The 10708-nt window shown below is 36.8% G+C and overlaps 1 pseudogene; it reads right to left on the bottom strand.

Moving 5' to 3' along the window:
• Nucleotides 1-9928: 9928 nt before the first annotated feature.
• Nucleotides 9929-10475, bottom strand: LOC136127967 (taste receptor type 2 member 39-like; annotated as a pseudogene).
• Nucleotides 10476-10708: the final 233 nt, after the last annotated feature.

Below are 10708 nucleotides of genomic sequence, written 5' to 3'. Positions count from 1 at the left end.
TAACATGAGAGAGGTGCTAATTATCACTGCAATAGCAATCATATTACAATATATAAGTGTATTAAGTTAACAGCTACATCTTCACTTTACACAATATGTCAAATATATTTCAATTAAAAAAAGAGACATGAGATCTAGGAAACAGTCGATGGATATAACCGAGACATTCAGTGAAGGAATTTCCAGTAGTGATGAATATGAGTCGGGGTTAGGAGCTATTTGTCAAGAATGGAATAAGAGGATGAAGGGCTTTGAGAAAGCTGCTTCTGGGAAAAAAAAAGTGGATTACATCTGATAGTAACATGGTCAAAAATCTGAATTCCTTAGAGGAAATGGTAAAGTATATACTTATCTTTTTTGGGGGTGTATATGATCTAAACAACATAAAGGAAGACAATTGAGCAGAATTATAAACCCAAACTAAACTTTGCCTGCTGTTGAGTCAATGATGAAGTGTAAGAAAATAAAATGCATTTGATTTTTATGTTGGAAACAGTCTCCTTTTATCTGGGTCTATTGACTGTGTCACTGAACTTAACGGAAAGCTCTTTTCGGTCCTAAGTCCAATAATACTTTTAATAACAACATTAGGAATGCTGCTTGTTGGTTTTCCACATTTAAAATAAATTCATAGATAAAGCATAGAAGACTGAACTATAGTTACAGGACAGCATATTGCAGTGCAGAAGGAGCATGTTGCTTTCAGAAGTTAGAAAGTAGAAAATGGGAGAAGTCATTGGAAGTCAAGGGGAGCTAATATAGTCTTTTTGTATCGTGTGGAGTTGATAGCCATTAACTATAAATAGTAGAACAAGAAATTGCAACTTAAAATCATTCAATAATTTTGAGGCAACAAGAATAAGGAAGACAAGTAGTAACATAACTCTTAAAATTTGGGAGAAGGAGGGGGAATTTGAGGGCAATGGAAGTGACGTTTCCGTCCTCATCGTTTACGGTGATGCGTCAATGGATATTGTTTACAGATGGATAAAGCAATGTATGTGTATGTGTACATGTATTGGGTACATGCACTTGGACCTATGAAAGTAACCACCCCAAAACTAAAGCCAGAAATCAACAAAAACATAGCTTCTGGGGAGTGGAAATTGAGGTGAGGAGGGAGACTGATGGTTTTCACAAAACACCTTTTCAGCATTTGATTTTTTTTTTGACCAAATGCTGGTATTACTTTGATAATAATAATTTTAAAAAAGTGAAACAACTTTAATTTCATTTCTGTAATTTTTTGGGGGGAGATTTATAAATGAGGAACATTATTATGTTTTTATAAGTATCGGTAATCTCATTTTAGAAAAGCCATACCTGAGAATTTGAGTTATGAGGCTTTTAATAGCTTTCTAGCAATCAGGCTATTTCACAAGAAAGTAAAACCTCACAATATTACCAGAAAACAGTGACAAACAATCGTGACATGTGACATGTACTTCCCCAGTTATCTAGTACTTGCTTTGGGGAGCTGCTTGATGAAGAATCTAATTGTTTCCATAAATATTTTCTCACAGGTGATGGCTTTTTTTTGGCCATGCTGTGAGGCATGTGGGATCTTAGTTTCCCGGCCAGAGATGGAACCCGTGCCCCCCCTGCAGTGGAAGCCCGGAGTCTTAACCACTGTACCGCCAGGGAAGTCCCTCACCTATTTCCAGCTGCCCATAGCTATGTTTTGATATTTATTGACTTAATGTCTTCATTAAGACATTAAGAATAATGAGATGGGAAAAGGGGTTGACAAAATTGGCCTACCAGGTTTCTCGGCATCCAGTATGTTATTCAAAATTCATTTGCTAAGGTGAAAAAATACCACGCCATCATTTTGGATATCAAGTACTTAAAAGAAATAACAGAATCTTTAGGAGGGATCGAATCACAAGTAAAGATGAGATGTTTCACACCTGAAACAGTCATGTTCCTTCCTGGACAGCTTTCGTGGTGTCAACAAAAAGTCGTATTATTTGTTGGTAGCTTTTAAGGACGGTACACGTGGGGAATGCTGTCTAGTGCAGCTAAGTCTTTGGCCCAGTGAGGACTCCACCCAAGGTGTCCATGTTTATCCCTTGTCCTATAGACTGGTTATGAAATGGGGGAGGGCAGTTCACCCTTTTTTGTCTCAGGACGGTGGCCCTTTCCACTCCAGGTCATGAGCAATGACTCCATCTAAAGTCCAGACCTGCTCTGAATAGATTCAAGTGATCTATAGGGTCTCTTTCACGCTTGAGAGTTTCAAGGTCTTTATTGATTTTGCTCTTTGCCTATATTTTTCCCTTCTTACAAGTCCATGGACGTTGAAGTTCAGAAAATGGGACCTTTAGGACAAGCTTCTGCTTCTTCCTGATAAGAAAAAGAAATAGTGCTTCTGTTTCAGAAGGAATTTAACCTAATTCTTTGCAGATAGGAAGAGAAGGAGGAATAAGTTTTATTTGGTGAATTTATTGTAGATTAAGCTCTGGAGATTGGTGATTCAACATTAGTTGCTACCCTTATATGGCTTTATAAAAAAAATAACGAAATGGCCATCTTGTATCATTCATTTACCATGTATAAATTATCTTAATTATTGTTCTGGACTCCCTTGTGAGATCAGCATTATTGTCCCTCTCACTTTTAGATGATGAAGTTAAAATTTGGAAAGTGTAGTTGTTTGCTCGAGGATGAACAGGTTATTCTTACCATTCCTTGCACTGCCCACACTTGTGGTTATTTTGTTGTCATTGTTGCTACCATTGTTGTTAAATAATTCAGTTTTTTCAAAGATTCAACCCAGTTTTCTTCTCTGAGCCTTTTCGTAATTACTGGTTCCTCAGATTTTGTTTTCAGTTGATTTTTAGTCTCTAGGTTTTTACATCTCTTTCTGGCCTTCTCAAGTTGACTGTAGGTAACGTTACCCTTGCTCTAGGGCTGAGTGAAAGAAATTCTTTCGTTAAAAAAGTCAGCAGATGATATGGGGGATGCTCCTTTATCACTAATGTACTAGAACTTAGAGAGGTGGCTTTCTAGGGCTTGTCATACCAATAGTGATGGTAAATTAGAAACAGTTTTTTCGTGTATAGAAAATAAAGGACTCAATTAGAGAGATGTTTTACATTCTAGATTTATACATGTTGACCGAAAAAAATGCACAACCTAGAAGTTGAGAGTTACGTTCTATTCGGCAGACAGAACTGAGGCCTTAAGCTCGAGATGCAGCATCTCAGATAACTCTGAGAGACTGCTCCGAATAGGTAAAAGGGGTGGGGGGAAGCCAGGATATAGGAGTTTTTGTAACAAAGACCAGGTAGTGGGAACAGCAAAAGATTACTATCAATTAAAGCAAACCAGATATCTCAAGTTAAGGGGAAGATGCAAGAATCTGGGCTCACCGAAGTCATTCCTTTGATATGCACTGCAGCTATTGGGGTCAGTAGCCTGTGCTTTCTCATCCTGGGTTTCCTCAGGGTGCACCGTCAGGGGGTGCCTGCAGTATCTGATGGTTTGATGGTGGGCATTCTGTTTCCATCCTGAATTCCCTCAGGGCTCCCCATCTGGGTGGCTATAATGTGATGGCTCCAGGGCTGCAGCATCCTTTGTTTACTGATATGGCAGGTAATATTTTTCATTCACGTAAGCAAACACTTATTAAGCAAAGATTATACGTTGGTAGAAATCTCAGTGAACATTCTTCAGTATGAAAAATTTTATTTCTAGTTTGAGAAAAGGAAGGAAATCTAAAAAAAAACAATTCAACAAAGCAGACTTAAACCACTTTATAAATGTAAGCATAATGAAGAAAGCATAAGAGATCAGAAAGCTCAAAAGGGAGGGATGTCAGTAACAAAATTGATTTATAAATCTAGCGATAAACAATCCCATTCAAAACGCACAAAATAGGAACTCATTCTAAAACTTCCAAATGGAGGTTCTCAATGCATCTTGGCAAGTTAAAGACTCTGAGCAGAGCTGTGGTGATAAACCTGTTTGCTATGGTTAATACAGCATTTCTTAAATTTATTTCTTAAATTTATTGGACCAGAGACACATGCCCTCATAACCCAAGTTGACACACATTGGGAATACGCCTGGCCTTCTGAGAATGGCCGTCACATATCATATGCTAGTTCTGGATAACTTGAGAAAAAAGTCTTTTTTGCCACTTGTGGCTGAAACAGACCAAAGATGGGGAAACACACGAGTGGCAGTGGCCTTTATAGTAGGCTTTTTTTTTTTTTTTCCATACGCGGGCCTCTCACTGTTGTGGCCTTACCCATTGTGGAGCACAGGCTCCGGATGCGCAGGCTCAGCGGCCATGGCTCACGGGCCCAGCCACTTCGCGGCATGTGGGATCCTCCCAGACCGGGGCACGAACCCGTGTCCCCTGCATAGGCAGGCGGACTCTCAACCACTGCGCCACCAGGGAAGCCCTATAGTAAGCATTTTATAGTAAGCCTGGTGTGCTTTATACAGTAAGCATGACTTCATTCTCAACATTTAGTAACACATATCACAAAACACCTCTGATTTTATTTTTATTCATTTCTTGAATAGATTATATGTTTATAACATTGAAAATTCAGAAGATATAAAGATGTATACAGCGAAAATTTTCCCTTCTCCTCCTGTCTCCTAGCCACACAATTAACTTCTTTGAAAGAAAATAATATTAATTTCTTATTAAAATCTTCCAGAGAGAATTTATATAGGAAAGCAAACATACGCTCAAGTATTTTTAAAATACCCTTTTAAATACAAATGATAGTGTAGTAAAGGCGCTGCTTTTTATTTTTTAAATTTATTTTTATATATTTTTTTGCGGTACACGGGCCTCTCACTGTTGGGGCCTCTCCCGTTGCGGAGCACAGGCCCCGGACGCGCAGGCTCAGCGGCCATGGCTCACGGGCCCAGCCGCTCCGCGGCACGTGGGATCCTCCCAGACCGGGGCACAAACCCGTGTCCCCTGCATCGGCAGGCGGACTCTCTCTCAACCACTGAGCCACCAGGGAAGCCCAAGGCACTGCTTTTTAAACTTGTTTTTTGGCCCTAATGATACATTTGGAAGCTGTTCCATATCCACATATAAGCACATTTGTGTCTTTCTTTCTTTTCTCTTCTCCTCCTTGCCCTCTATTCTTTCTCCTTTCTATGGATGGATGTTGATGGATGTTTTGATTTTACTATTTTTTCTATTATAAAGAATATTGCAACAAATGTCACTTTTTGTGTATTCAAGTATATTTGTAAGATAAATCCCCCAAATAAAATTGCTAAGTAAATGTATGTACCTCCATAATTTTTTTTAGCATTTCCTCTTTTTCTTTTCGTAAATTGAAGTATATTTGACATATAGTGTAAATTTAAGGTGTGCAACATGTTAATTTGAAACATTTATAAACTGTGATATGATTGCCATTGCAGCAATAATTAGTACCTTTGTCACATTACATAATGATCCTTTCTTTTTAGTGGTTGGAATCATTAACTTCTAGTCTCTTAGCAAGTTTGATGATTACAATACAATATTGTTATCTGTATTCACTACTGTGCATTAGATCTCTAGAGCTTACTTACTACTTCTTGCAAATTTGTATCGTAAACAATTTGTCTTAACCTCCTACCCCGCATCCTCTGGTAACTACCATTTTACTCTCTGATTTTACGAGTTCAGCTTTTTTTGATTCCATATACAAGTGATATCATAACAGTACTTCTCTTTCTCTGCCTGACTTATCTCTCTTAATGTAATGTCTTCAGGGTCCATCCATGTCGTTGCAAATGGCAGGATGTCTTTCTTTCTCATGACTGATATACCTTCATAATTTTCATAGGTCTTACTAAACTGCATTTGAGGAAGTAGCAATTAACACTCCATCAGTTTGTGAGATCGTGTGGTCCCTGTAATCGCCAGCACAGTGTGTGACCAAACTTTTTGATCTTTGCTAATCTGATGACTGAAAATTAGAGTAGTCTTAATTTTTCACTTGTTGTAAGTTATGCTTATGGCTGAGCATTTTTAACTTTTTTTGTTTTTTAGGTTTTGGAAAGCAATTTCATAAAATTGGAAATAAACATCAAGATGTTAAGTAAAAACAAAATGTCACAGAAATTTATATTCAGAGCCCAATTTTGTTCAACCACACATACGCACATTTAAAAAATATTGGCAGAAGTTGTCTCTGGGTTGAAGGATAATGGGTGATTTACAATTTTTATTTCTATATAGCTTTTTGCATTTGGTAAGCTTTTAATTTTAAAAAGCCATCTTCATTTTCTATAACTTCCAGATCATATTCTTTGCCAATGTTTAAATTTAGTAATTGGTCTTATTGATTTGTATGAGCCCTTTATATATTAGCAAAATTAGGGAGTCCCCTGGTTGCCTAGTGGTTAGGGTTTCGGGCTTTCACTGCTGTAGCCCAGGTTCAATCCCTGGTCGGGGAAGTGAGATCCTGCAAGCCCCATGGCGTGGCCAAAAAAACCGAAAAACAACCCCCCCAAAGAACTAAGGATCCTTAATAAAAAAAAAAAATTAGCAAAATTAGCCTCTATCCAGGACGTGAGCAACAGATACTATTTCTCAGTTTTTTATTTGTCTTTGACTTTGCTTGTGGTAGTTTTTGCCATATGGAATCTTTATTTTATGTAATCAGGTTTAATAAACTTTTATGTTTTTTTCTTGTTTTATTTTTAGAAAGGTCTTCCCCAACTCCAAAGATAATTTTGAAGTCTCCAAGTTTTCTTCTAGCATTTAATTTTTTTAACATTAAGTCTTTGATCCATTTGGAATTTATCCTGGTATAAGATGTGGGAGATGCATCCAAATTTGTCTTTTTCCAGAAGGCTATCTAACTGTTCTAACACCATTTATTTGAATAATCCATCATTTCCTTACTGTTTTGCTATACTACTTTTATCATATACTGAATTCTCATATTTCTGGACTTTCTACTTGGTTTCATTAGCTGTTTATTGTCCTGTATCACACTAGTTTGATTATGTTAGCTTCATAACATGTTTATCTCATGGGATTAATCCTCCCTCATTTTTTTTGATTTGTATTCAGAATGTTTCTAGATATGCTTACTTTATTTTTCTACATGATGTTTGTAATCAGTTGGTATAGAAAAATTTTGGCATTTGTGTATATCACACTGAATTTTGATTCATTTATGGAAATGTTACATTTAATGACATTGATTCTTTCCACTCAATGACATGGTAGCTGTTCTACTTCTTCAAATTTACCGTTGTGTACCTCTGGGGCATTTTATAGTAGTCTTCGTGTAGATCTTGCTTATTTTTTGTTAACTTTATTGCTAATATTTTATCTTTTTTTCGCTCTTATAAGGGTTTTCTTTTCCCTTCCATATTTCATGCTATTATTATTTGTAATAATTTTTTCAGTTGTTTGAGTTTTTATTTATACCATTATATATTCTACATATAATACTTCTGTCTTTTCCCTTCTAATTTTTAAAAATTCTTTCAAATTATTTCTTTTATAATTGCATTGGGTAGTATCTTGGGACAACATTAACTAATAGGGTGAAAGTGAACATCTTTGTCTTTTTCCTGAATTTAATATAAATAATAGTGTTTCCTCCTTAATGATGCTGACTATCAGGTTAGGGTAGATATATTTTATCATATTAAGAAATTATCCATCTATTATTTTATTAGTATTTTAAAAATAGGAATTGATGTTGAATTTTGCTCATGTTTTTAAAGTATTTATAAAAATTACTATATGATTTTTCTCCTAAGTGTTAATATGTTAAGTTGTATTGACACATTTTCTAATATTAAACCATCTTACTTTTATGGAATAAACTTGTATATTGGATCTCTTTGAGTTTTATTTAGCATTTTTGCCTAAATATTGGTAAGTGAGGTTGGTTTGTAGTTTTCTGGGAGACAGTTTTTTTGTGTTTTGATATCAAAATTATATTGATTTTATAAAACAAATTTGGAAGCTTCTCTTAATTTTTATTCTGTGAAAGAATTTACATAGGCTTGAAATTATCTGCTTTTAAAAAGTCCTTGTAGGGCTTCCCTGGTGGCGCAGTGGTTGAGAGTCCGCCTGCCGATGCAGGGGACACGGGTTCGTGCCCCGGTCCGGGAGGATCCCACATGCCGTGGAGCGGCTGGGCCCGTGAGCCATGGCTGCTGAGCCTGTGCGTCCGGAGCCTGTGCTCTGCAGCGGGAGAGGCCACAGCAGTGAGAGGCCTGCGTACCGGGGGAAAAAAAAAAAAAAAGTCCTTGTAATTCCCTTGTGAAGACATTTATTCTTAGCACTTTGGGGGTGTGGTTCTTGACAACTTTCTCTAGTTCAACTACAATGACTAATTCTGTTGGAGTCAGTTTTAGTAAACTACATCTTTTCTAGAAACATCTATCTTATCTTGGTTTTCAAACTCTTACTATAGTTGAACAAAATAGATTCTTAAGAATATTGTAATTTTTCCAGTTTGCGGTAACTTTTCCTTTTTCAAAAATTTTGTGTATTCCTTTGTCTTTCTTTCTCAATTATATGTTAACACTACTAATTTTGTCTTTTTGCAATGAACCAATTCTTATATTCATTTTTAATTCTCTACCTTTTGATATTTCATGAAATGACTATTTAATGAATTATGTTTATAAATCGTGTTTTCCTTATGATTTCCTTAGATTTATTTTGTAATTATTTTTCTAAATTCTTGATTTGCATTTATCATATTTAAAATTATTTCTGTTTTTTCTTTTTTTTTTGCGGGCTTCTCACTGTTGTGGCCTCTCCCGTTGCGGAGCACAGGCTCCGGACACGGAGGCTCAGCGGCCATGGCTCACGGGCCCAGCCACTCCGCAGCATGTGGGATCTTCCCGGACCGGGGCACGAACCCGTGTCCCCTGCATCGGGAGGCGGATTCTCAACTACTGCGCCACCAGGGAAGCCCTGTTTAGGATTTTTAAAACCTTTTAATTGAAGTATTTATACACAAATACATATATACATGTATAGCCACTTAATTTTTTAAACTCTTCATTGAAGTTATATAACTCAGCAATTTTCACAAACTAAAAATAAGTAACTTGCACCCAGATCATGAAACAAAGTATTACCATGGTACCAGTGCCCCAGAAGTCCCCCTTTGCTCCTTTCTAGACAATAGTCACCCCACATATCCTGTCTTAAAATTGCAGAGAGCAGTTTCAGTAATGCTTATATTGTTAAAAATGGTACCGTAATATCTATCCTCTCTTATATCCATGTTTATGAGATTTCGTTTTTGTGATTTATCTGAATTTGTTCTAGTACTATGTAGTATTTCACTGTGTATGAAAATACAGCGAACTTTATTGGAAAGCAGTTTAGGAGCATCTATAAAAGCTGAAGATACACATATTCTGTAACTGTGAAATCCCGCTACTAATTATATATTGACCAGAAATGTACACGTGTTCAACATGTATATTTTGAAATTGGACATTGAAAAATAGCTCTTAGAATTTTGAGTAACACATTCAAATTCACGATTATGATCTGTTTGTAATATCTCCTTTTGCCTAGATTTATTTATTTAAAAATTTTAAATTTTATTTGAACTTAAAAATAAAACCAGTTTACCTATTTTTCTCATCCCTCTCCCCCCCACCTCTTACAACCACCAATTTGTTCTCTGTATCTATGTTCATAGAAGGGCACTCTTTCTATTGAAACATTAGAAATGTAGGAGAAAATTAGTGGTTTTATGGATTCGCTAATGGAAAGGTGAAGGAATGACCTCCTAATGACTTCTATCAAAAAAGAAAATGTAAGGACAACTTCATCAGTTGAAAATAAGGCAGAGAGATGATAGACTGGAGGTTTAGAACTGAGGAAGAGATATGAGATAGTCATCATGGGTAGTTAATGAATGACTTCTTTAGGGAAATACAGGATAGAAATGCCCAGTGATGTTACTCATTTGAGGCTGAAGAGCATGAATCTGTAGGAACATAACAAGGAAACAAACACTGATAGTCACAGAAGCCAGGGCGTCAATCCAGAAATTCTCTACTTCAGCTTGAGGAAAAGGGGGTAGGAGAAATCCGCCATCTTCACGAAGTAGAAGAATCTAAGCCAGACAGCAAACCAGAGGCTACAATAATTTATGAACATGAAACCTCTTTTGAACGTATCATATACGATGAATATCTTGATTATAAAAGTGTGGGGATGTTGAACTGAAGGTGAGTTCTAGCATCATGAAGCTTTGTAGCGCTCTTCTGGTTACACGCAGGAAAAGCAGGATCTTGCCACTTGTGGGAACTGCCTTGTTGTGAATCCATTCTGCTGTATTTATAGCCACACTGAACCCATTTGCAGTGATACCAAGGACGCATTCGGTGCCTATAATGATTCACATCAAAATGATGCGAGATGGTGACAGTTGATTTTCTGGGGGATCGCAGGTTTCAGTCATCCTGAGTTGTTGCTTCTCTTTGGTGTCTGGAGGAAAATGTCTCCCTGGCACGTGATGGGCAGATCTCCCACTATTCACGACAAAAGAAGAAGCAGTGGATGCATCATTTCCAAATCTACTCCATTTGTTTATTTTAGGACTCTTAGTTCTAAATCTGGAGATGCAAATGATGGAAGGAGTTGTTTTCTAATCCTCTCCTGTGTGTCCTTTGGATGCACTTGTGTGTGAGTTCAATCCTGGGGCCCAGGGAGGAACTTGAGTAGACGCTCCTTTATAAA

Source organism: Phocoena phocoena, chromosome 9 (assembly GCF_963924675.1).
Source record: "Phocoena phocoena chromosome 9, mPhoPho1.1, whole genome shotgun sequence".
Taxonomy (NCBI): domain Eukaryota; kingdom Metazoa; phylum Chordata; class Mammalia; order Artiodactyla; family Phocoenidae; genus Phocoena; species Phocoena phocoena.
The sequence above is the reverse complement of the archived record's forward strand: the minus strand, read 5'-3'. Positions and strand labels throughout refer to the sequence as shown.